We start from the raw sequence: 24,819 nt of genomic DNA on the forward strand, positions 1-24,819 counted from the left end.
ACTATTAAATTCTAATGACAGCAGCTAATGGCCAGGCCTATATGTCAGGTTGTTTTTCAAAAACAGTTTCTGCTTCAATTGCACATGATTTGTGTTTGATTTCAAGTTATGCCATAAAAAAGCTCCACATATTGATTCCCTGAAAAAACAGAAATGCTTGACAAAGGAGGCTTCATAAAGGCCATCCATTCACACATTTGCAGATACACAGATAGTCAATTTTCCATCGCAATTTTAAATGAAGTCTTTTCTGTTTGGATTTTCTCACACCGTCTGAGAACAGGAGTGATGGGACTAATTCTAGTCAAGATAAAATACATCAGGTCAAACTTTTTAATCAGGACATAGCAAGGACATAGGACAGTGTGATGGAGTGTGTGTGTTTAGAGGACACACAGCACAGAGGACTTCATCAGTCTCTTCTCCAACAGCATCTCAGAGGTCCTCCGCTTTGATCTCTCTACCTGCTGAAGCACTGCCAAGGGAGAAACAGAGAGAGAGAGCGATTGCATGAGTTCTCCCTCATCATCCCAGAAATATTGATCGTCTCATCACTGTGGCCTTGCAGCCCGTAATAAATACAGCTGGAGTGATGGAGGCGGAAGGAGAGGGGGAGTATGGGTAGGTGGGTGCTGTGCTGACTCTAAGTCAGGTTATTAGCCCTTAATGCAAGACGGCACTCCACCAAGTACATGCCATTAAACACCCTCCTCCCCAATTCTCCAGTGCCTGATTAATGGGACATGTTAAATTCTGGCAGTCCAAATCATATTTAGCATTATTCAAAATGACCACACTGGTGCATCATGTGAGTACAGATCTCATATATAGAAGAGAAAAAAAGTACATTTTATTTCTCTTTATATTGGTCTGAGTCCAGAGCCGTGCACACTTACTGTAGAAGACCCTTTGTTCTCCTACAGCAGAGAGATTTCTGCATCGCAATAAAAGTCTGAGCCAAATGTACTCCTACGCTCCAACATCCCTTAGAGAGAGGCTGAATGGACTCTGATAAAAAAGGAACCAATAAGAGTTCTGAGTAGATGGAGCATCTGACTCGCCACACTCTGTTATTATAGTAACTAGTCTGCAACAAAAGCATTCACAAAAGCTGCATTAGTCTTCTGGAACATCTAACTTCAAATGAAGTGAGCCATCCCGACCTCAGAGGGTGTAATCAGTGATTACAAATGCAGCGCTGTTACATGGAAACCGAGGGACAATGTAATGTGATGCAAAAAATGATTAGGGCAGCCCACTGAAGGTCAGCGTTTTAAAGCATCAATCGAAGATCGCCAATTCAACCCAGATTCTCTGAGTTGCACATTCGATTACCCATGTGACATCACATGCTCATGGTCAACCAGTGGGAGGAGCAAAAATCTAAGATAGAGTGCTACTATTTTCCATCCATCCATCCATCCTCTGCCACTTATCCAATTCAGGGTTGCACGAGGGCTGGAGCCTATGCCATTTGGAAAACTTTCAAAAACTCAGGCAGAGCTTGTCTAGCTTGTCTAGAGCTTGACGGTGCTTGTCAACAACAATGTTGTGTGCTACCTGGATAATTATACAAATCATTGTAATACCTTGGTATTATCATGAAAGGATGGGCAAAATAAGTAAATAATAAATAATGAGTAGACATTTAAATCATTATACTGAATGAGCTAATCCCATTTTACAGACAAAACTCTTGTGCTTCTAAGGAACAGTCGATATAATGGAAAGCAGACCAAAGTAACCAGGTGGTAACTTTAGCTTGAACTTGTTAAAAATGTCTTTATCTTTGATTTGTGCTACCGAAAGATGCTAAGGCCACTTTTTGAGACAAGCTCTTTTTATGACAGGATTACTCTCTGGTCTTTTTTTTTCAATACTGTGAAAAATACATATCTCTCTAAATGGTCTGCTTATACATGTTTGTTTCAAATATGCAAGGGATCTTTATACACCAAAATCAGTGATGAATGTATGCACACTGTGCATGTGTTAGCTCACAGACACACTCTTTATATAAGCTCCTGGGCTTGACAAAAACAGCATGCCATATTAAATCAATGAGATTGGCATGTTTCAGAAACAACATTCACAAAATGTCAAAACCAAACTGCGGCATCATAAGGCTCCTGCTGGGAACCAGTGCAGTGAGCAATAAGGGGCCACTCTTCCCTTCTCTTCCTTTTTTCGTCAGACAGAGTTGTGCAGTCATTATTACTTAGGAGATTTGGCACTAAATCAAGGACAAAAACGCGGCACATACTGACTGCTAATCACCGCGGTGATGCTGACATATTTTTAAAGAAGCAAATGGGAGACGACAATGGTGCGGCTGTGGCCACCTGCTAAGCTGTGCGTCTCCACCCCTTCCCCTAAGTGCTGGATAAAGGCGTCCATGACTATCATCACCAGCCGAGCAGTCAAGGAAACGCAGAAAGATGGGCTTGGCAAGCCAAATAAAGACAGATTCCAGGTGAGCACGTGTTGAGATGAATTCTGCGGCTGCACAGCAAATAAATAATGGCCATTCTGTTAACTGCTGACGGTGCTTGAAACAACTGTTTGCTCTTCGAGACTTAAATGATAGGGACAGATTTGATCTAGAAGTTTTAAAGCTGCGAGTCGAGCCAGAGAGCCCATTCTTACATCTATATTGCCTCTTTCTCTTTCACTTGAATTTGTGTGTGTGTGTGTGTGTGTGTGTGTATGCCTCTGAGTGTCAGATACAGTTTAGTAAGTAATATGATGTGGGAAACAATATGTGGGGGTACAGGGATATTAATCAGAGCTAACCATCTCAATTAGATGGGAAAGGACGGAGGAGTTTACATTTTAAAAAAATGATATATACGTAAATTTCCCAAACAGTTCATCATCCCAACTCCTATTGATCCCCTACAGAGTCCCACAAGACACTCCTACTGAAAATTCTTAAAGTAGCTAATCACTCAAGTAGCCCACAGGGATTCGTTGAGAAACCGCAGGGGCAAGTATTGGGTCCGTCTCTAATCTAGCCGTATGTAAACACATTACGGCTTTACACATGGCATACTCATTATCCAAGCTCCCACAGATGCCGATTGCAGGGAGAGATCTGTTCTCTTGACAAAGTCTTTTGTGTGCAGTTTCCATCACCCTGCCAACACAGCTTCATAGCACTGCTTACCAAAGAGCAGAAGATGAAGGTGGCCTGAGTTAAGTCTTTGACCATAACAGTGACAATTAAAATCCTGTGATTTTGTTTATGTAATACTTTTCACTTTTCACTGCATAACTGTGTGATTACATATTAATGTTGATCCTTTAAGTCGAAGATGCCTTTGTCACGGACAAAGTCGCACAACAGCGAAAATATTCTCATTAGCAATATGCAACATACACTTAAATGCTGGAGTATCATTATTCTAAAAACACATACACTCGTCAGTATCCCGTTTACTAGCAAGGCACATCTCACTCATTCGGATCTCCTTTTGCCTTCAGAACTACCTTAATTCATTATAGTATAGATTTAACCTAAGTTCAGGAAACATTTCTCAGAATTTTTGTTCCTATTGACATGAACGAGATACAGACTTGCTGCAGATTTGCTGGCTGCACATTCATGATACCAGTCTCCCATTCCACCACCTCCCAAAGGTGTTAAGATCTGATGACAGCTGAGTACAATGAATCCATTGTCATCTTCAGGAAGCCAGTCTGCGATGATTTGGGGTTTTGTGACATGGAGCTTTATCCTTCTAAAAGCAGTCATGAGAAGATGTGATCACAGGGGTCATGAAGGGATGGACATCATCAGCAAAAACACTCAGGTAGGTTGTGGTGTTCAAATGATATTCACTTGGTATTAATTGGTCAAAAGTGTTACCAAGAAAATATCCCAATACCATCATACCACCACCACCATACCATCATATCACAGCCTAAGTTGTTGATACAAGGATGGATGCCAAATTCTGACACTATCATCCAAATATTGCAGCAGAAATTGTGACTTATTGGGGGATGTTTTCCAGTTTTCTTTTGCCCAATTCTGGTGAGGCTGTGGCAATGGTAGCCTCAGTTTCCTATTCTTAGCTGACTGGAGTGGTACCCGGTGTGCTCTCCTCCTGCTGTAGTCCAACTGCTTTGAGGCCAGAGTGCTTCAAGCTTCCTAGCTTGAAGCACTCTGGCCATTCTCCTCTGACCTCTGGCATCAAGAAGACATTTCGCTCTGAAAACAGGATATTCTTTTCTTTTGTGGACTAATCTCTGTAAATCCTAGAGATAGTTGTGTGGGAAAATCCCAGTAGATCAGCAGTTTCATAAACTGCTGAACACTGCCACGAGCAATCACATTCAAAGTAACTTTAATCGCCTTTCTCTGATGCTCAATTTGAACTTTTTAGCATTTTGTCTTGATCATATCTACACGCCTAAATGCACTGAGTTGCCTCTGATTGGCTGATTTTGTTTTAACGAGCAGTTGAAAAGGGGAACCTCGCAACATGCCTGTTGAGTGTTTATAATTTTGGTGTAGAAAACAATGTAATCACTCATTTAGGTGGTTGGTGGGTAGTCATTTAGCTACTTGACTATGTAAATCAGCGCATTAGAACTGCAACCATGGGATGTCCAATTTACTAAAACGAACATTTTTCTGAATGGTTTGTTTTCCATAGTTGGTCAAATCATCCTACATCTGTGAAGTGGAAAAATCATTTGATTGGGCTCGCTTTAACGTATGTGGAACATAACTGAGTTCCTGTAGAGGAACCACTCGAGCATACCAAGGAGAATTCAGCAGATATTTCAAACAGCTTCCTTCATCTCCTCCACTGTGAGGACAGCACGTATAACATGGCAGCACAAACATCAATTTCTGGCTTACAGTGGAAAAGAGGATGGATTTTTAGCCTTCTGGGATTCTTTCCTAATAAAATTCAGGCAAGAGCAGGGAACCTGAACAGTACAGGCATGGCACTACGTATATAAAGCAAGTGTAAGTTTATGACCATTGCTTCAAATGTGAACTGCTGTGTATTACTTTTGCTGCACTCTTTTGGCTAAATGCTTGTCCTGGAGTTCCCTGGCAGTTAGTGCCTGAGAAGAAAACGCTTAAATTTGCACTGATTGATTATAGTTATAGAGATTAATGGGGATATCGGTGGGGATAAATGGCTTATTTCCAATTTAAACTCTGTATTGAATACTTAAAGTATGTCATTTTAAGTAATGCATCTAACAATATGCAGTACACTGCACATTGATCAGACTGGCCTAAGTGGATGGGAGTGGGGAAACATTTTTCTTAAAGCAGCTATTAACACTTAACAAACATATAGACTTGAACTGAGGGTTTGCTTTGAGTTAATTGAGGTCTGGCTGGTAATTACAACAGGGAGTTGATCTCTCGCAATCAGGGTTCCTAGTTCATTGGCACCACATTATAAAATCTTAGATGGATCAGCTCCTATGGCCAGTATTGACTCTTCTACTCTGGGTTAAAGCAACCATTCATTCGTTGCCCTACAAAAAACCATTTGCAGAGCCAGTATCAAATACTAATACGCATTTAAATGAACTCAGACTGAGCAGTGCTTTAAAAAAAACAAAAGACTAGCTAAAGAAGAAGAACAGTTATAATAACAAAGTAACAAACTGCATAAAATACACATTTGAAATAGGAATCATTAGTAGATATCTCTCAGTAGGAGCAGACAAAAGAAATTCTTGCAAATGCCCCAAACACCCACCACCTTCCAATAAAAAATAATAATAATAACAAGTAAAAAACAAAAGAACACAGAAACATTGCAAACCATATAATGCCACAGTGCTTTGAATAGCTGATCATCCCGTGCAAAAAAAAAAAATTGCACCATTTCAGAAAAGCAGTGGAGCCCTGTGCTGAGTGCATGTAATTCACCACTTTCATCCACTGCATTTTGAATTATGTTTTCTCGAGACGAAGATTAAAAATTCAGATCATCTTGTCCAAAAGAATGTGAAATTCATTAATTTTTTTTTGCAAAAAAAGACGAAGACGAAGAAGGCCTCTGGGGCACCACTGTGGCTTTGTGCATCTGCATGAACATATACTGTAAGTATGCTGGGAAAATGAATCTTTCCGTGGCCTAATGAGCTAAATAAGAGCAGTAATTTAAGGTAAGTAGGCTGCGGCTCTGACTGAGAATCCAAAGATCAGCTTTATCATTCGGTGCGAACGACTTACAGAATTATACATATAGGAAGCAGAGACATGACCCAGATGCTACTTGTTAAATTAATGAGCTAATAATGCCTTAAGTACCTTAGCATTTGCAGCAGTAATTTGGAAACAGCGATATTCCACATTCAGGTAAAATATGATGTCTGACTCAAGACTTACTTCGAGAACATAAATTACGGCAATTTAAATGTTTTGATCTGAAAGCATCAGAGTCTCTACGAGCGTGCCGTTTCTGTAACGGGACTCCACTGCAGCATATAGAGCAGCTTAGAAATAGCTTCACCTTCTCCCCGGAGACATGTACTTAAATGTTAGCTGTTCTTCTTAAGCGGTCCTAAATCATATGCCTGAGAGTCCTTAATTGTGATTGATGAACAATTAAGCCAAGGTGAATTGTGAGAAAATAACATGTTAATGAAAGCGGCAACACACGACACATTATTGTGATGTTTCCTTTCAAACACTGCGACTACTTGGCTTCCTTGCAGAGTATTTCACAGATGCCAAAAGCACAGTGGTAGAATGATGTTATTGACATGCAAATGTCTGGTAGTTGCAGAGAAGTGAGAGGTGCCAGAGTGTATTGTTGTGTGACAAGCAGAATTTCTGAATACAAAGCTGGAAGCAGAGATGTACACAAGTGTGTTTGATACGGCAAAACCCAAAGCGCATATACCCACACTACTAAAAAAAATAATGGATCTGAGAACATGGTGGTGGAGGGGGGGGGTCCTATTTACAGAAGGAGCGCAGGGTTACTGTAGCCTAATGACAGAAGATTAAATGAGGTCTACACATGATGCCAGGAGTTTTATGGGAGCATAATTAAGTTTTGAAACAACCCGACAGTGATGTGCTTTTAACTAAAGGTCAACAGTAAACAGCAAGGTGAGCCACACTTGATTACTATGTATATCACAACATCAAAAAAGATGCTGCTGCTCTAATGAGGGGGTGACCTTTATCTTCAGCATAAACAAAGACCAAACGGACTAATACTGCTCTACGTGGCCTCTATCAGCCATTAATAGGAGGCGTTTAAGAAATTAATAGTACTTTAATATTCAGAAGAACTATTTAACATCAAATCTTTGACATTTCAGAGGCTGTCTGGTATTCCCTTCGATGCTTTCCAATCTACAAAAGATCAAAAGAAGATGTGATGTACTTAGCATCCGGACAGCCTGAATACAGATGAATGAAGACGAAAACCCACAAAACATCAGAAACAAAAATTCCTGACGGCATTATCTTCAATCCAGTAATAATCTGCATTTTTACATGTAAATATGGTTTGGGCATTTACATCGTCATTCATCGCATTATAGGCTTAATTATAGCTAAAGCCGAGTGAGTTTAGAGGAGATGTGGACAGACAGCTGCCATAGCTAAAGCATCCCCTTTATCCAGCACCGTCACAGCCACTGGCTGCTTCTCACATTGATCCCACACAGGCGACTGTTGGACTTTAAGGTACAGTAAGTGTTCCAATTTCTGTTCCATAAAAATCAACATCAAAATCATTTTATATCAAATTTTAAATTATAAAACTCAAAAGTCAACAGAAACCTCCAGCCTCCAAAAATGTATGGTAAACATTTAAAAGGCGCTGTGGATTATTATTATTATTATTTCCAACCAGTGTCTCTCCCAGTTGTCTTTTAGAAAAGCAGCTGTATTTCTCTGTTCATTGCATGCTCACCCTGATATTCTAGATATTATTAGTCTGTCTGGAGACTCCACGTGATGATGAGCTCAGAGGGACATTTTAAATGACAGTGCCTTTTCTTGAAGGGATAGCATAAACAGCAGAGGCAACCATCTTTGTCTTGTTGCTAACACTGATCTGAATTCACTGGAAGAAAATATCTCAGGAGCAAAGCTGGTAAATGAGACTGTTACTGTTAGAACAGGGAGGTTAGGGTTGGCTGGAGGAGTTGGGGGTGGGTGCGGATGAAGGAGACATGCCTCAATATCACACGTGGAGGAGGGAACGCTGTCCCCTGACAGCAGTCCTTTCAGCTAGCCCTGGCAGATATGTTTACTCTCTATTCACTATTTCTAATCCTGTCTGAAAGCCTAGCTTGAATGTCAGGCTCCTTCCTAAATTGGCTCGTGTTCTTAGTGATTGATTAAAAGTACTGTAACCCAGCTTTATCAGACTACCCTGAACTCTGCATTTCTGCCAACTCTATTAGGTAATGCATCCTTTGTTATTGTACTTGTTGGTCTCACCGCCCGCCCGTCTTTGGGAAATGCTCAGATCCATTCACTGTGATGCAGAATACCCAGTCGTACCTGGCTCTATAGTAGTACAGCAGCCTTCAGATCAAACAGGAGAACTGCCTTAAGCTCAAAATAGTTTCTGACAAATGTGGCATCCTAATTCAATATACCATTATTCAGTGAAATTGGCCTAAATTTATCAGGAGTGTCCAAAACTAGCATGCTGAGGGATATACTTAAAAAGCATTTCATAATCTTTCCATTCCTTTTTTTCTAGCTTTTGACTGATGCCATGGTGATAGCAGAAACACGTTTCTGTCCCCTGACACTGAGCTAAACAATACGGCTATAATTCATGCTTTCTAATGCTGTAATATCCCCATGCCATTGCACACAGAGGAGAGGAGAGGAGAAGTTGCCCTGATATTACTGCTGACGCCTAAGTCCTAGACGTTGTACTTAGAGTGTCTCCTGCAGGACATTATTCAAACACACACACAGGCACTACAAAGTCCATAAGACAAGAGTAGGCTGAACACATACGTCCTCAGATGCGGCAGCTCGCTGAGGGTACTCAAGGTTGTATTATAAGATAGGATGTGAAACCAGTGATATTTTGACCTCACCATATGTACTCTAAGGTAAAATCTTTGAATTTAACAGAACGGGAAGCTACAGCACAGACACTATGCATATGGCATGAATTAAAATCCCATTTGTGCACTTTAAGCAGAGTAGAAGACCACATTAATGACTGCACGCTTAGAAGTAGGCCATGTCCAAACACTGCAGGCAAATTTGGCCTCGGGTTGTCTGCACTTCCTCAAAAACTGCACCAAACACACACTGGATGCTGAATCTCCCTTCCTATTCTGTGCCTACTCTGCACCAACGAAGCCCAGAGCAATGACAGCACATACTGTAGATACTGTATGGGAACCCATGCATAACTTTGATCACACATCTACACTGATTTCCAAATTCTTCTAAAATAAACTCGCCTTGATCTGCCTCTTTTTTACCCCTTTTCTTCTTATTATTTTTCGCCTGTTTTTCTAAACATCCTTTCCTGTTCCGTGTTTCATTAGCAACCTAAGAGGGGGGTAAAAAAAAAAGTTTTTCCTCTAACATCTGGATGTTAGCTAGCTCGAATGAAAAGTCATATCAGATCAGATCCCGCTACATCAAATGAGACTGGAGGGTACATTATTTATTCATTTCACTGCTGACATCCAAACCATGCCCTAAACGGTGACACTTTGAAAACTATTCCTCTGTGCCTGAACTGCGCCGATACGAGTGCAAGTAGCGGGGGCTCGCAGAGGGAAGGGAGTTTTATGTTCCCTTTACCAGGGATGAATGTAGAGGAGACAGAACAACGGGGCCATTGTTGTTTTCTAGCTTAAGAGCCTTGGAGCTTCTGCGAGGAGCAAACACAACAATGAGAGTGCCTCCATGCCTGCTGTAAAATTTCATGTGACTACAAGGCCTTCCTGCAATTTTCACAGACACTAAAAGCAGAGCCCTTAGGACCAAAACTGGCATGTCAACTGTTACCAATACAACTGTTACCTCTTTGGTGAATGGAAACTGTATGTAGGTAAATCTCAGTGTGGGTTTATGTGCCTGGTGATTTGTTTTTTGTTTTGTTTTTTTAATATATGTTTTGCAAAAATGGTGTGAAAAATAATAAGGGAACTTTTACTCTAGCTTTTATTCAGAGTTTCTTTGTATTGTCAGCACAAAAAGGGAACGCTTTAATTTTGCAGGAACAAAAGCGCCTGTTGTTGCAATTAATGCACCTTTCAAACTCAATGCTATACTTTTCTAGAACTAAAAAAAAGAAATGATGATTCTGTATCTGCACCTCATGCAGAACCTAAGAGCTGCATGATTGCCCTTTACATCCAGAGGTTAGCATCACCAACTTGGTATGCAGACAAGCTCCAAGAAAGAAATCCACGTGTGATGGATACAAAGAAAAGGTTGTCAGAAGAGGGGAGAGCCTCCTCTGTGTAGGATTAAGCGCTTTAGATGTAATGATGAGAGAGGCCCTGTTTTTATTTGTTTTCAAAAGGCATTTTGCTCTTAATGGAATAGCGTCTGCTTTCCGTCTCCGGAGGATGCGAATGCTCATCAAAGACCTGGCTTTGTCAAACAATCCATAAACTCTTAATGCCACACGGCAATAGATAGTTGCTAGACAGGTTCAGAGCAAGGGAGAAAAAAAAATCAATGACAAGTTATACCAATTTACAATCTCATTATAGTGCAAAAGGTTTTATATCATACTCTTTTGCTCTGTGATCCCAGACCATTAAGGGACTGCTCATGTTTTGGGAAGTTCCAGCTCAGAATTCCTTGGTGGGATTCTCGCGCTTCCTATCAATATCTGAGGCGGTGGCTGCCAGAAGATTTGGTAGCACTCGATGCCCAGGGCTGTAAATCTGGGCCAGGGGTTGTGTGGGATGCTCAGATAAATGGGTTGGGCTTTGTTTTATTGCAGCGCTGCTTGTCTTAACTTTCTGTGTCTACCAGGGATTTAGAAAATGTGCTACTGTCCTTGGGCCTCTCTCTGCAACAGCAGCTCTGAGTCGGGTTTGAGTCAGCCCTGGTGCCCCCAGATTACATAAATATCCTCTATAAGCCATTCACTACTATATCCGCGCGCTACTGTTTTGGTTGCTTTTTTATCTCCGGCAGCATTTTGTTGTTTTTGCACGAGTACGGGGTGCACGTTTCAGATTAAAAAACAGAGGAAGCAGAGGATCCTCATTTAACCCAATTTGACGATTCCGCTCACGCTGGGTCGAACAATTAAATGCAAAGAGTAAACATTCTGCTTTCAAGTTGTCTTCTTTGGACCTTTGCTAATGGACTTGACTAGAAAGACCTTTACATGTGATGCAGCTGTTTGTCATTTGTGTGCAGCTAAGCATCAATATAAAGGAAAAGTGGGCCACGGAGACACAAAGCACAATTATCCCTGAGGAAATATGTCACATTTCCAACGTCCTTTGTGATATGGTTCCTTTATTCATTCTTGTTTCAAAAAGCACAGTGGGAAACAAAGGCAAAGATATGGCTTATTAGGCCAGTTTATTATTATTTTTTTGTAAATATATATACAAACTGATTGTGGATCTGCTGGATAAATCGCATGGGTATCATTAGAATCAACCCCGAGGAGTCTCCAGCTGCAGCGTGTTCGTGTGTGTTTAGGATGGCTCATGACTTTCCGGTGTTTTTTCAACATCCAATCAAGTAAAACGATGTGTAGCAGTGTGGCAGCCCTACTGAAATGCATCTGTACTCTTGCAGAGCTCTGATGGCTTTTTGCACTGTAAAACACACACACTTCTTCATTTAAATAATTTATTTCAGAAGCAGACTTAGGAGACAGCTCGGTCATACAAATCAAGAGGAGGCTCAGAGAATGCAAACTCTTTACCCTGCCTGCTTGTTATCCTTCAGCATAAGCTAACCTTAACCCTAACTCTATTGGACATCGCATTATTTAACGTATTGGTGGGTGCCAGCCTTCCAAAAAAAAAACCCAAAAACTTCAACAATAAATGCGTATTGTCATCATTTGCTTTGGAGTTAAGGCTTCTGTAGAATTTTAAATGCGCAAAAATTTGAGTGAAGCAGGTTTGGATTCAAAGAGGATGTGATTAAAGAGCATATGAGATGAGAATGCCAGTAAATTCTGGGGTGTCAGAAAACATTGAATCATTTAATAATATGGTATGGAGATCTGCCTCAATCAAAAAAAAATCTTCAAATACAAAGACGGAATGAAGAAAAACTTCAGGATACAGTTGACTAGGATTTGTATTCTGCTTGTTTGTGTACTGGTGTGTGTGTGTGTTTTTTTTTAAAGATAGTAAAGCTGTAGTTGTCCGCAGCATGAATAAAACAAACGTGGCAGATTTTTGTTTGACTGGCTTTCTCCAGCCCAGAGCTCACTTGTCAAAAGGCTTATCCAGGCTTATCTTTCTCCACCCTAGCCATTTTCCTCTTGTTTCTTTTCAATCTCACCTCTTCCTTCTGTCCTTGTTCTTATCCTCTCTGATCCCCTCTCCATTCCTGCTACTCTCAGAGAACCATTTCTATCCAACGGTATCATTTCACTCTTCAGCTTCAGGACTGAACTGCCCACCACTATTATGTCATTCAACACCTGTACTTAAACCGGGTTGAAATTCACGGTGAGCCCAGGGCAATGGAACTACAAGAGAAACTACAGCTCTGGAGTCTCTTGTCCCAAATCTACCTTCCCTTGCTGTAATGACTCGAAAGACAAAACGCAAGCGCGACTCTTCAGGTTCGCACTGGACAACAAGCCCATGAGGCTCTATTTACTTTTAGCTCATGAAAAGTACAGTATGTTAATAGTCAAGGTTCAAACAGCAACCCACATATTTACAGCTTTCTGCAAATAATATGCGATTATGGGCTTTTGGAGCACATAATTTGGGGCGTTTTAGCAAAACCCTCAAATCTGTGCTACTTAAAGGCTCAGAAGAGCGCCTCGAGGATTCCTCCCTGGTCTTATGTGCTCGCCCACGTCACCATACTCCCCAGAAACAAAACTTGTCTTTTTTTTCTAGATTAAAAACCTCAAACCAAAAAGCTCATCAAAATAAGGCTCCTCCCCTCAGCCTCACTTTTTCACTCAAATTATTGTCATAGTGACCTACAGCCACCAATTCATCACAGCTGCCATCTTAGGGGAGTAAGTCACGAGGCTATTTCTGTAATGACCCAGATTCTCAGGTAAATCTGGATCCATATCATTGTAATGAGCAGCGGCAAATCAAAGGAGAGCATATTAGGTCAAAGAAACGATTTTCTTATTTATGCTCATTTACTTTCACCGAATAGCTAAACGTTGTGTTATTTAAACTTTAAGACTCACGAAAAGTGTGCATCCTGTATTGAAAACACAATCGATGCCAGAGAAAATTCCCCAGTCTAATTTCCTTTCTTGGTAATTTTGTCAGATTAATATCAAGTCAATTTCCTGGAGGCTGTTCTTACACAGAGTGATGGCATGTTGATGGTATCATTGGAAGAAAGCTATAATTGTGGAGGATGGCTCCTTTTGGGAGAAATATGGGCACAGATGGGCCCTGAGCTTGATAGAGGAATTTCTCTGAAAGGGAAAGGCTATCGAAAGCATTGCCAAGCTGGCAAGAGATATAAATAGACGACAGCGAGGAGCAGGTCTACATGTAAGCACCAAAATAAACTAGTCCCAAAGTAGGTAGCATCCTATTAAGGCAGAGGGTTTGCAATGTCATTAAGGTAAATTTACAAAGCATTATCCAAAGCTGCATAACACTGCATTATTAAGAGAATCTGATTAGATTTGCTTATTTACTACTTATTGTTTTATATAATGGCTTGTGCTTGTACGATTACAATGGCATTTATAGTGCATTTTTATAGCTTTACTCAATGCTATGCTTATATATTACATTTATATGATATTTCATTTACATATAAATGTTATTTATTCATTTATTCGCTGAACTGTTACACTGCATTGCACAACAACTAGGCCAAAACACAGTGGACTCCCTCCATCAAAAAGATAGTACAGAAACAACCACTCACTCACTCACATTCACACCTACAGGCAATTCAGTCTCCAGTCAGCTTGATGGGGAGGAAATGCGAGCACAAGCACAGGCAGAGACACAGCTACCACCGAAGACACGAAGGACCCGCGCTCAGCACTGTTTTGGGGGAATTTGAGGGGTTTTAATAACCTGAGGAAGAGCTTACATTCTGCAATTACACACACTTTACACGTGAAATTTTATAGCCTGCTCTGGTCTTCTGGTCTGTAAAATAAACGATTAGGGCGAAAACACGAAAGTTAAAGAAGCGCTAAATTTGAATTTCAATGTTTACTGAAACGTATTAATGAAGACAGTGTAGTTCAGTATTTACTTTTAGGGGTTTTCCTTGATAAAAATCAGTTGCTGTATTTCTACAAACTGCACAGGGACAAAACAAAAGCCCACACATAATATTCTACTGGCCTTAAGACTCCTCAGTGGCTAGCATAGTGAAATGGATAATAAAAGTGAAATAGATAGCGCCTCAGTCAGCTGCAGCTTCAAACAACTCGGAGCTGTGGCTAACCTAATGTACATGCCATCCAAAATACTAAAAACCCTCAAAAAACAAATACAAATAAATCCTAATACAGGTGAAAGGTCTGGTGTCTAGATAAAAACACACACAAATAAATGTGTTTACATTATTTCCACATTGTCTTCAGAGAGGAAGGAATAACAGGAGATGAATTAGCATGACAATGGTGCTGAACTCAATGTCAACATTTCACTAAATCCCAAACATAATTTCAAAAAAGTAAAACTTCAATATTTGTTCTCCAGAGTAGCAGATGTATGTGTTTCTGTCCAAGTAAAAAGGCAAAAGGAAGGGAGATAATAAAGGAAAGATTATCCTAAAGAACATACAGCAACTGTAATTGAAAACCGACTTGTAGAGCAGAGATCTGCGATTTTATGACGGCTGAACAGTTGCGACGAAAAGTTTGTGCGTGTTGGAGTGTGTGCGTGGGGGAGAGGGAGGACGGATCTCTATTAATCTCTTGCATTACTGCAGTCATTTCCACTCACTTCATCACCAGAGCATGTGCTCTGTGAGATTTAAAATATTTAAATCTGTAATCTGTCAGCATTATGAGGTTAACGCACGCCCGCGAGACTGGTGTCCTATCCGTCACTATGCTTTCCACCTCACATGGCCCCCACATATATCACAAGGACCTGACATGGCCTTTTGTAGTTCTGGCTGGAAAAGACTTTGCACCCGATGTCTGTAATTTCTCAACAGCGGAACAGACATGCTGCCGGACCCTAGAGAAAAATTACGGGAAACGCGTGCAGATGAAAAAAAAGAGAGAGAGAGAGAAAAACAAGCTGCAGCACTGTGAAGTGCAAAGAAGCCTCTAATTGTTTCCCCAGTGTATGTGACCCAGTGACTCTGGAGGAGCTCTTTCTTGTTCTTTTACTACGGGCAACCCAGCATTCATTATTGATTTGGTGGCACAAACTCATAGTCTCACACAACGCACTCTTATGAGTGGGCCTAAGTGTTCTGTCACTCTGGTGCACAACTACATTAAAGAAATGCTAATACACCTTTTTCCCCACCTAGCTTGCGCACATTGCTATATTTTCCTAAAAACTCTGAATTAATAACCAAGAGTGAATAAATTGAATGGGATTAAGCCTGAACGACAGTGACCCATATATGAATATTAGGTTGATGGAAGACACTCCAACGTAGCCCATTTAGCCAGCTCCATGTCATGTCTTCATACGACAGGCTTTTACTAAGCTCCTTAAGAGCCTGCCCCGGGGGATCTATGGTAGGCTGGAGGTACTGACTCAGGCCTTATCTCCACTAATTTACCCCATGAATTAGACAGCCCCGTGTTTCTGTGTACTGCCAGACCCACACAATACTCACTCCATGTTAAGAAAATGAGGAGAGAAAGGGGCTTAGTGATTGCTTAGTTGGATAAGAAGCTGAGGAATTGACAGAGGAAAGGCGCACTCTGCCACTTAAACTTTACCTGGACAGTAACGTTCATCCCCTGGGATTAAAACGTGTTGACTCCCTGTCACTTGTCTCTGTATTTGCAGGGCGGATTAGGTAAAATAAAATGCGATTTAAATCATAAGGATTAAGGTGACTTTTCGAAAACAAACAGGCAGGGTTTCACCCCTGTCGCTCACGACACACAGAAAGAACGACTAACTTCTTTGTTCGTTTCCGGCCGGCCTTAAATATTACGATGGCTGACGGATATTTTACATTTCAAGTGAGCTAGCAAGCCTCATATATTGTCTTTAAAAGTTGTGCATGACTCAGCAGTCAAAGGTACAGAAATCTATATGTAACGCACATGTGGCAAGCATGCAAATCGCAGTCAGAGTCAACAAATAAATGCAACAGATTTGCAAAGTAAAGTCAGTGGAATGTGAAACACGCACTGCTTCAGTGGATTGATTCTTGTATGCCACAGCAGAAAAAAAAAAAAGGTCATTTATGTTTGCATGTTACACATGAATGAAAAGAAGTGAACTTTACATAAGCTTACGTAAGCTTAAAGTACAACTTTGCTTTTCCATATCATGATGGTCTCCCGCACCCCGCTCCTGCTGCCTCTCTCTCCGTGTGATGCATTTTTAAAAAGTCTCAGTTAAAAGGGGGAAACAATCAAAAACAGCTCCTCGCTGCTGCTGCCGCCGCCGCTGCTGCTTCTGCTGCACGTTCGGCTGTCCCTGATTATAGCTCAGTGGGCTTCGTCCTTGGTCTGTGTGTTATTGAGAGTAAATTGACTAATTAATAAATAATTAATAAGTAGATAACTTCTGGCAGACAGTGAGTGGAGACATACTGTGTGACATCTGCTTTGTAGTTAGAATGGCGATGTCCAAAAGAATCTTGTTTACTAAGCAGACATTGGTCTTTGGCAGGGAAACCTGTTAGTCAGGGGAGATGTTTTTTGGGCCATGAACAATGTAATATCTCAGTTAAATATGTTATGTGCAAAAGACTTGAGGCATATCTTTGTGCCTCGGGCCAAAACCGCTTTGTTAGTCTAACAAACACTCTTTCATCTTTTTACTGATTTAACAAATACGTCTTATTCATTATTGAAACGAGTGTGACACAAGTGTACGGAGCACCGCCGCTTGTTTCGACTAATGTTTAATAGAGAAACTATCAGGGTGTTTTGCAGCGATTCAGTCATATCGAGTGTGATTTAATGATGATGAAGGCGCATCCTCCTGAGCAAACATGAAGAGACAAGTTGATCCTCCTGCATTAGTCACTGTACATCCATGTCTGCAAAAGGCAGGGGGAAAGGGCTCGGGTGACACGTCATGAGGCCCATTTTTACTTGGTTTTTGAAGATTTGGGCTCTTTCTCAGAGGCCTCTGCGCCACAGCCATTGTGAGAGACCATTAAGACCCTGCACGACTCAGAATCATTTACATTTTAAGTAGCAATAACCTAAAAGCTAAATCTGCTCTCTAGATGAGTCTCAAGAAGTAAAATAAGTCTGTAAACTTTATGTCTGTTTGGGCAGGCATTTGTTACCTGTGGATCTTCAAGAGCAGCAGTCAAGCCAAGGCAATTATCACGCTTGCTTGGTAACGTAGTAATAAGCTAATCTGTTTTAGATTCACAAACATCACACCTCCCCTCTTGCTTTTGTTTGAGCGATGTTGCAACGTTGTGAGAACAGCGCTAGAACAATGACAGGCCTTTCCTTGGCTGCGGGATAAACAGTGATAGGACATATTTTCAGAAGGTCAGAGGTATCCATTTGGGAAATTATTCAGCTCCTGCTCCTGCCTGCTTCGAGACAACACGTCAAACGCAATGAAGAATATTAGAAAACACAAATAACCTTCCACAGCCTTCCTTATATGTGCAACGACACACCGCCGCGTATACACAGAGGAGCACATGTGCTTGCACACCTCTGCCCATGTGTCTGGACGAGAAAGCAATAAGGAGCGCCATGCTTAAAGAGAAACTGAAGGCTAAGGAACAAGAGGCCTCTCGGGCCAGAGACCAATGAGCGGCTCATCCATGTTAAGTCAGGCCAAGACACACTCAGGTGTATTCACGTTAGGTCAGCACGAAGCCTCGCTGACCTTTGCAGTAGACAGAGAGTCTCATGGAGCTTTTCTTGAGCAGCCCTGAGACTCACAGGGTAAACAACGGACTCAATGCTGCACTCGTGTGTGTGTGCATGCGCATATGCATGCGCGTGTGTGTCTATGGGAGTGTGTCAGCATGTGTGCCTGTCAGTGATCACATGTTGACCGCTTCTCGATGGCCCAACCCCTTCCAGTGTAATCTGTCTAGCAAATGAACACACTGGGAGAGCGCCTTTCTCTGTAATTACGGTCCAACGGCTGAAACCCGAAAGCTCAGTTTTTGTTGTAAATTAAGCTGCCACAATTGTTACACAGCTCAAGTACATCCCAGAAAGAAAAAAAAATCTCAGAAAAGGGTGAAGAATGGATATTAAAACAGCAGGGAGCTTGAAAAAATAGCACTTTGCTCGACTGGAATGCAAACACTGAAGGGTCAGAAAGAGAATTCACAAACACCAGCAGCAGCACCAGCATGCATAATTCTTCACATGATATTGAAGCGCCACATACAACACAGACACACACCATTCTCCTGCAAATCAAAACTGAATTCGAGGAGCCCTGCTCAAAATTTCACAAGGCCTTTTTTTTCTTTTTTTCTTTTTTAAAATATGTGCGCAACAAAAACTAGAAATTCTACGTGTCTGTGCGATTATCATCTATTAGGGTCTTCTTTTATCAGCAGTGTGGTTTGCATGCCAAATAACAGGCTGAATCACTTCCTAAATGTTTAGGTTTCAGGGACACATTGGTTATTCAACTAATCACCATGACAACTCCTGCTTGACATTTCCACTTCCTCCTCTCTCTTTGGAATTCAACTCTCTCTCTTAATTATTCTTACTGCCACTGATAACAACCAGACTATTTATTTATAGTATATTTCTGAAGCCATGTGTCCAGGAATTTCACACTGTATGGGAAAGTAGACGTGTGTGGCCTACAAGATCATTACACTGCTTTATGCACAATATACTCTTGTCTTTGCAAGCAATATGTTCAGTTCTGCAGCTTTTATAGGTATTAAAGATGGAAAAAAACATAACTTTTTCCTGCTTTTTTAATGTTTGTTTTATGTGATTAAGCCAAAAGGTTAAAAGGAATGAATAAAAATAAATGTTAAGCAGTAAGTAGAATAACATATACATATATATCTATATAGATATAGATATAGATATATATATCTACCACAATGATAACATGTTATTTTGAACTGAATCTGTCACTCTAAGAAAAATGGCCTTTAATAACCAGTTAAGCTCACACTGAAGCTTCTATACTGAGCCACTCATCTAATCATCCACAAACCAATTAGGAGAAAATGTTATTAAAAAAAAAAGGGAATAGGAAACGGGGGATACCCATGTATCCCCGTGGCAGATTATCCTGCTCATTCAGATGGAGGTCGGTAGCCTGGTGCAAACTGGTCCCAATCACATTCCAAAAAAAAAAAAAAAAAAAAAAATCTTAGATCTGCGTCCACCCTGATCTATTTAAGCCATCAATTCTTTGTTAAATGTACCTTAAAGTTCAGAGCTCGCTCTTTCCGCCCTTTTATTTCTTGTTTTTGCACAAAATTAACTCATTTGGCGTTTTCGGGGTTTTTTCTTGCTACAGGATGAACAATGACACAGAGCTTGCGCCCATCACGCGCACAAGATGTCTTTATGCCCAAGTAACAAGTGCTCTGGACGTCTATCGCAAGCATTTGTTTTCTGCATTGACGCTTGCCGTGCGTGCGCTGGTATCGCAACACGCTACATATGGCAGTGCGAGGAAAAGATACAGACAGTTAGCAGCATCCAAAATCCCTGCGTCTAATAAGACTCCGGGTAGTCCGTCCAACTCACAAAATCCAAATGCGTTTTGGAAGTATACGTGCCTCCGTGCCGGGTTACAGCGCTGCGTCGATGTTGCGTTAGAAAATAGCTCCCACTCTTAATCTTTTCCACACACGCACACAAATAAAATAGAAGCTTAAGTCGTATAAAATAAATCCAAGTATCCCGATATACCCTCTTTCCCCCCTGCACATCTCCCCAAGTCACTCAGAACGCAGACAGCCTTAGATTTTCTCCCCCTTCTCTAGTTGCTCATCAAGTCTCATGAAATGACTCACCTGCCTTGTCGAGATCTAAATCCCCCCATGCCTTTCTGGAAATAAAAAGCCGGGACAATGTTTCACTGTTTCGGGGTCTTCACTCGCAGTCGACTCTCTGTACTCCAAATATCCGTATAGTCTGCGCACCGCTTATATGTTTTTCGGGAATGACCTTCCTTTGAAGCAATAACGGCTCTTATTATCCTCACTCCGCTGTCATTTTAATGGATTTCTCCCACGTTTTATTTTATTGATTAATTTTCTTTCTTTCTTTCTATCCTTTTTTTTTCTGCGGGAAGTCTCCTCCTAGTCCTGGTGCGTTTTGCTGCTTTGCCTTGACTCTTGAGCTCAACACGAGCTTCGCGGGGACGCGCGGCGCTATCCCGTATGAATATTCGGGAGCGCCGATTGGAGATGGAGAAGAGAGTTACTAGGTAACCAAGGGCACACGCATCATACATGAAAAGGAGCAGACGGTTTATGCCTTCCAACTATTCTCTACCTTCTCTGACAGCTCATCAAACATAACCTTTTTTTCCCCTCGCCGGACTAACGTTTCTCACCAGAACAAAATCTATAAGGCAAGACAGACACGTATGTAGCCTATTTAATAATGACTGTAGAGTTATTGGGGCCTCTGAGAACTTCGTTTTGAAAAAAGATTGTATTTCTATGGGAGATTAGCAATTTATAAAGAGGATAAAACGTTAAAGGCATCCAAGCACTTGGATGAGGTCGAAGAAAAAATAAATGAAGGAGAGGTGAGATCTATAAATGCTGAACTGGCTGGTTAGAAATAATTAAATTATCACAGCATATTTTCAGATGGCTCCAGCATTTCTCAATTTATAAATGAACTAGCTATTATGCATTTCTTAAGATTTACGTGACATTTATTTAGCTCCCATCTTTGTATGAGTCAGTGAGATAATAATATAACACAATGCAGCACAGGTGAGTAAAGATTAGGCCTGGAATCCTTCAGATCCACCAACACTGGATGCCGTATTGAGCTAAGGCAGCTTTTGATTGGTCTCTAAGCATCATAAAAGCCCCCATTTATTCCTGCTGTCAGTTTCCAGTGCAAGCTTTCTATTATAAATCATACTTTACGCCATTATGACATCATCAGGCTAATTCTCTCAGGCTTGACATACCTCCTCCAGAGCTACAGAACTCATTATATAATTGTTTTCAAACAAATACTCATTACTGGGAAATCATCTTTTTTTTTCTTTCCAACGCTGATTTTAAAAAGTGTTTGCGATAAAAGGATTACAGATCAGACAAATGGATAATTTGTGGTTTCAAACGTTTTGTTTTCATTACAAGTCATTACATTACCACCTCTATATATCACCGTAACAGTGCCTGAGTAGTTTATGTAGAATATGCTTTATGTTAGCTGCATTAAAATACACATATAACTGGAGATGAATTGGCCAGTGTCGGCGTGGGAAAAGCAGAGAATTTGGGTCCTCGTTTCAGATATGCAAAATAAGATTACACTGATTAGGAGAAAGATAGAAAACTCTGACAAAGAGCAAAAGAAAGATTTCCTCCTCGGGAACAGACAGGCATGCAATAACTGTCAAATGAATGCTTTTGAGTAAAACATTTAAGTAACTTTCATATAATTTTAATGAAACGAGCTCTCGAGTATTTGCAAACATTTACTGTATTTTCTTGAAACCATAGTGCACCGTTGAAATATTAATGCGAGACTGCAGTGAAAAACAATTCTATGATTTAAGTCTAAGTCATTTTAGCTCTGTAGTAGCCATATAATACTATGGAACAGTTTATCTCAACACATCTGCTCTCTCTATTGATATTTTAAAATCTCACATCGCTTCTCATTGGCCACCTCACTGAGATCGATACTGTATCATCGGTTGTTCCTCTTTTGTCCTTGCATGTGTTCTGCTCTGTTTACACTTTATGTTGTTACCCGTTTCTTCTTCTCAGCTTACTGAAATTGTAATATGGCCAATAGTAATTATTTCAGTTGTCACAAAAGTAATGCAAACATTAGTTCTGAGATGAACCATAAAAAGCAGTCCTTCCAAATTCCCCGCAGTATTACAAAGAGTCCTCTATAACGATCTGGCAGAATTAACCTATCTATGAAACAGTAAAATAAAAGTAGTGTTGACTGCGTTTCAGGACAGTTTAAATGCAAATAAAAGGACTACTCAAAGGTATAAAAACACTATTCAAAGTGTACCACATAAAACAGGTAAATACTAAGTGCAGGTCTAATTAGAGTTATAATAGTCACTTATACATTTTAAGAGAAAGCTGGAAATCACTGAAATCTAATTTGGTGTTTGGAACAGAAACCAGCATACACATGACTCTTGTGAGCAGAGACCTTTTAATTATAGAACAGCAAGGGGTTGATGCTGCTGCTGCTGTTCTTTTTCACTGATGTTCAACACTCACACAGTGGAAAGTACGAAAAAAAAGGAAGGGGGGGGGGGGTACTGACACAAACAAACCAGACTGCAATGCATCCACAAGACATATTGTGTTTGAGCAAGACGCTCAATCATGACGCACTGTTACTTTTATGAACCAGTCAGCTGAAAAAAAAAGAAGAGCAAAAATTCAAAAGGTATTGTAAATTGTTGTAACCCTTTAGCGTCTAATGTTGAGGGATAACTTTGCGCGTTCCAAGTTTTAAAGGTGGGCACAGTAAAGTCATTCATTCACAAGGACATGTTTTTTCTTTCCAAAGGAGAAAGTCAGCTCCACGCAAACAGATGAATGTTGCCTGAGGCAACCGGATGGGTTACATCAAACGCACACTCAGAAAAAGTATTTATGTGTTAGAAGTGAGTCATGTGAACATTACAGAAATGCAGCAATATCAACAATTCACTGTCCCGAGACTGTTTTCTGACATTTTTTGCAACACTGTTTCAAAAATATTAAGTTTTAGAGCACTGTCTACATCAATAACAATACACGCAACACCCACATGAGAGGGAAACAGGTGGAACTGAGTGTGAGTGGGATGGGATTTTAGATGTACACATAAAAGCTTCTTATGGGAGCGCAATACTGACTGTGTTCAATTATCATTTAGTCTTTGGCTGAATGATGTGAAACGGCTCTTTGTGGACAAAACAGGAATGCAAACAGCTGGAGTTGTCTAAAAGGTAAATCAGAGCTTTTCTTTTTTTCTCAGTTGTTTTGACCACATGTTTTGAAAATGATGACATTAGTCAAAAAACATAAAGGGAAATAGTTCACAGAGCAGAGCAAATAAAGAAAAAACCCACATACATATAAAAATAGATAAAAATAGAGTTCATGTCTGTCAAATGTGGTAGGGCCATTCTTTAGAAAAATATGTCTAGCAGGAAGTACAAGAAGGAAAAGACAAGTAAATGAGACAGGCGGGCAGGATGAGAGTCAGCAGAACAAAATTCTGATGACCACTGCTGTATATTAACAAAGAACTGAAACCTAAACAAAATGATTTGCAAATTATTTAAAAACAATATTTTGTTTAAAATGTGCAAAGGCAACATGGTCAATGTAGAAACTGATACTTTGTTCTAATAAACCAAGTCTGGAATAAATGTAGAATATCCCTCACAGAATATTTTACATCTAATTAGATTAACTGGAAGTAGTAGAGTAACACAACTGGGTATCAAAAAATCATCACAGAGACCTCCCTGTGGAAGGATTAATAGTTCAAAAATGTAAAAAGCACACCTTAAGATTGGAAAAAATCTATAGAGATCTCTGTACTCAGTGTAAAAGGCCAAAAAACAAAAGTTAAAAGCTATGTAGAGGCAGCACTGCATTAAAAACACAATTACATCGGCACTGGTAATCATTGGATGGGTTGAGAAACACTTTTGAAAATCATGGCGAGTGTACGGTTCATTGCTGCATCTACAAATGAATGTTTAAGCATTGCCATACAAGAAAAAATAACACATATAAACAACATCCAGAAATACTGTATCCTCTCCATGCATCAGCTCATGTAGGATGGACCACTCAATATCTACAATTATTCTTGGGAATCATGGATGCTGTGAGAGGGACCATCTGGCTTGTCATCAGTGTACAGTTCAAAAGAAGCACACTCTAAGCATACCATCATTGTTGGTATATGGGTTCATTAGTGTCTACGGCACTGGTAACTTGTATACATGTGAAGGCACCATTGATGCTGGAAGACATGCACTGAATATGGAACAACTTATGCTCTCATCCACTCAATTTCAGCAAGAAAATTACAACCGTGTGGCTCTGTAGTGGTAAACATTTGATACATAATAAATAGAAAAATACCACAATGTTGTGAGCAGCCAAAAACAGTTCTTTTTCCAATTACAGGGACTAGTTTCATATATTCCCAAACATTTGCCAAACGCTTCTAAAGAGAAGAGAATCTTTAAAAACACTACATTTCTCAGTATTTGATGTGTTGTCTAATATGTTACCCTTTATTCTAGTTATGACTGTAACTATTTGTAAATTATTGCATTCTTTTTTATAATTTGCATTTTACACAACTGACAGTTTCATTT

At 40.3% G+C, this 24,819-nt stretch overlaps 1 protein-coding gene across 4 annotated transcripts in view; it reads right to left on the minus strand.

Annotated features, from left to right (window-relative positions):
• The window catches only part of nlgn3a (neuroligin 3a), a 128,637-nt gene extending 107,992 nt beyond the window's left edge, over positions 1 to 20,645 (minus strand). For 3 of the 4 annotated variants that reach the window (XM_019367757.2, XM_019367751.2, XM_019367761.2), the window contains exon 1: positions 20,282 to 20,645. The gene's annotated coding sequence lies outside the window, so the exon portion shown is untranslated. Of the gene's footprint in view, positions 1 to 396; positions 472 to 20,281 lie in introns of those variants that run through there. The other variant, XM_025897395.1, reaches the window with a different exon arrangement.
• Between the last annotated feature and the right edge of the window lie 4,174 nt (positions 20,646 to 24,819).

Source organism: Oreochromis niloticus, linkage group LG2, assembly GCF_001858045.2.
Source record: "Oreochromis niloticus isolate F11D_XX linkage group LG2, O_niloticus_UMD_NMBU, whole genome shotgun sequence".
In the NCBI taxonomy this organism is placed as follows: Eukaryota; Metazoa; Chordata; class Actinopteri; order Cichliformes; family Cichlidae; genus Oreochromis; species Oreochromis niloticus.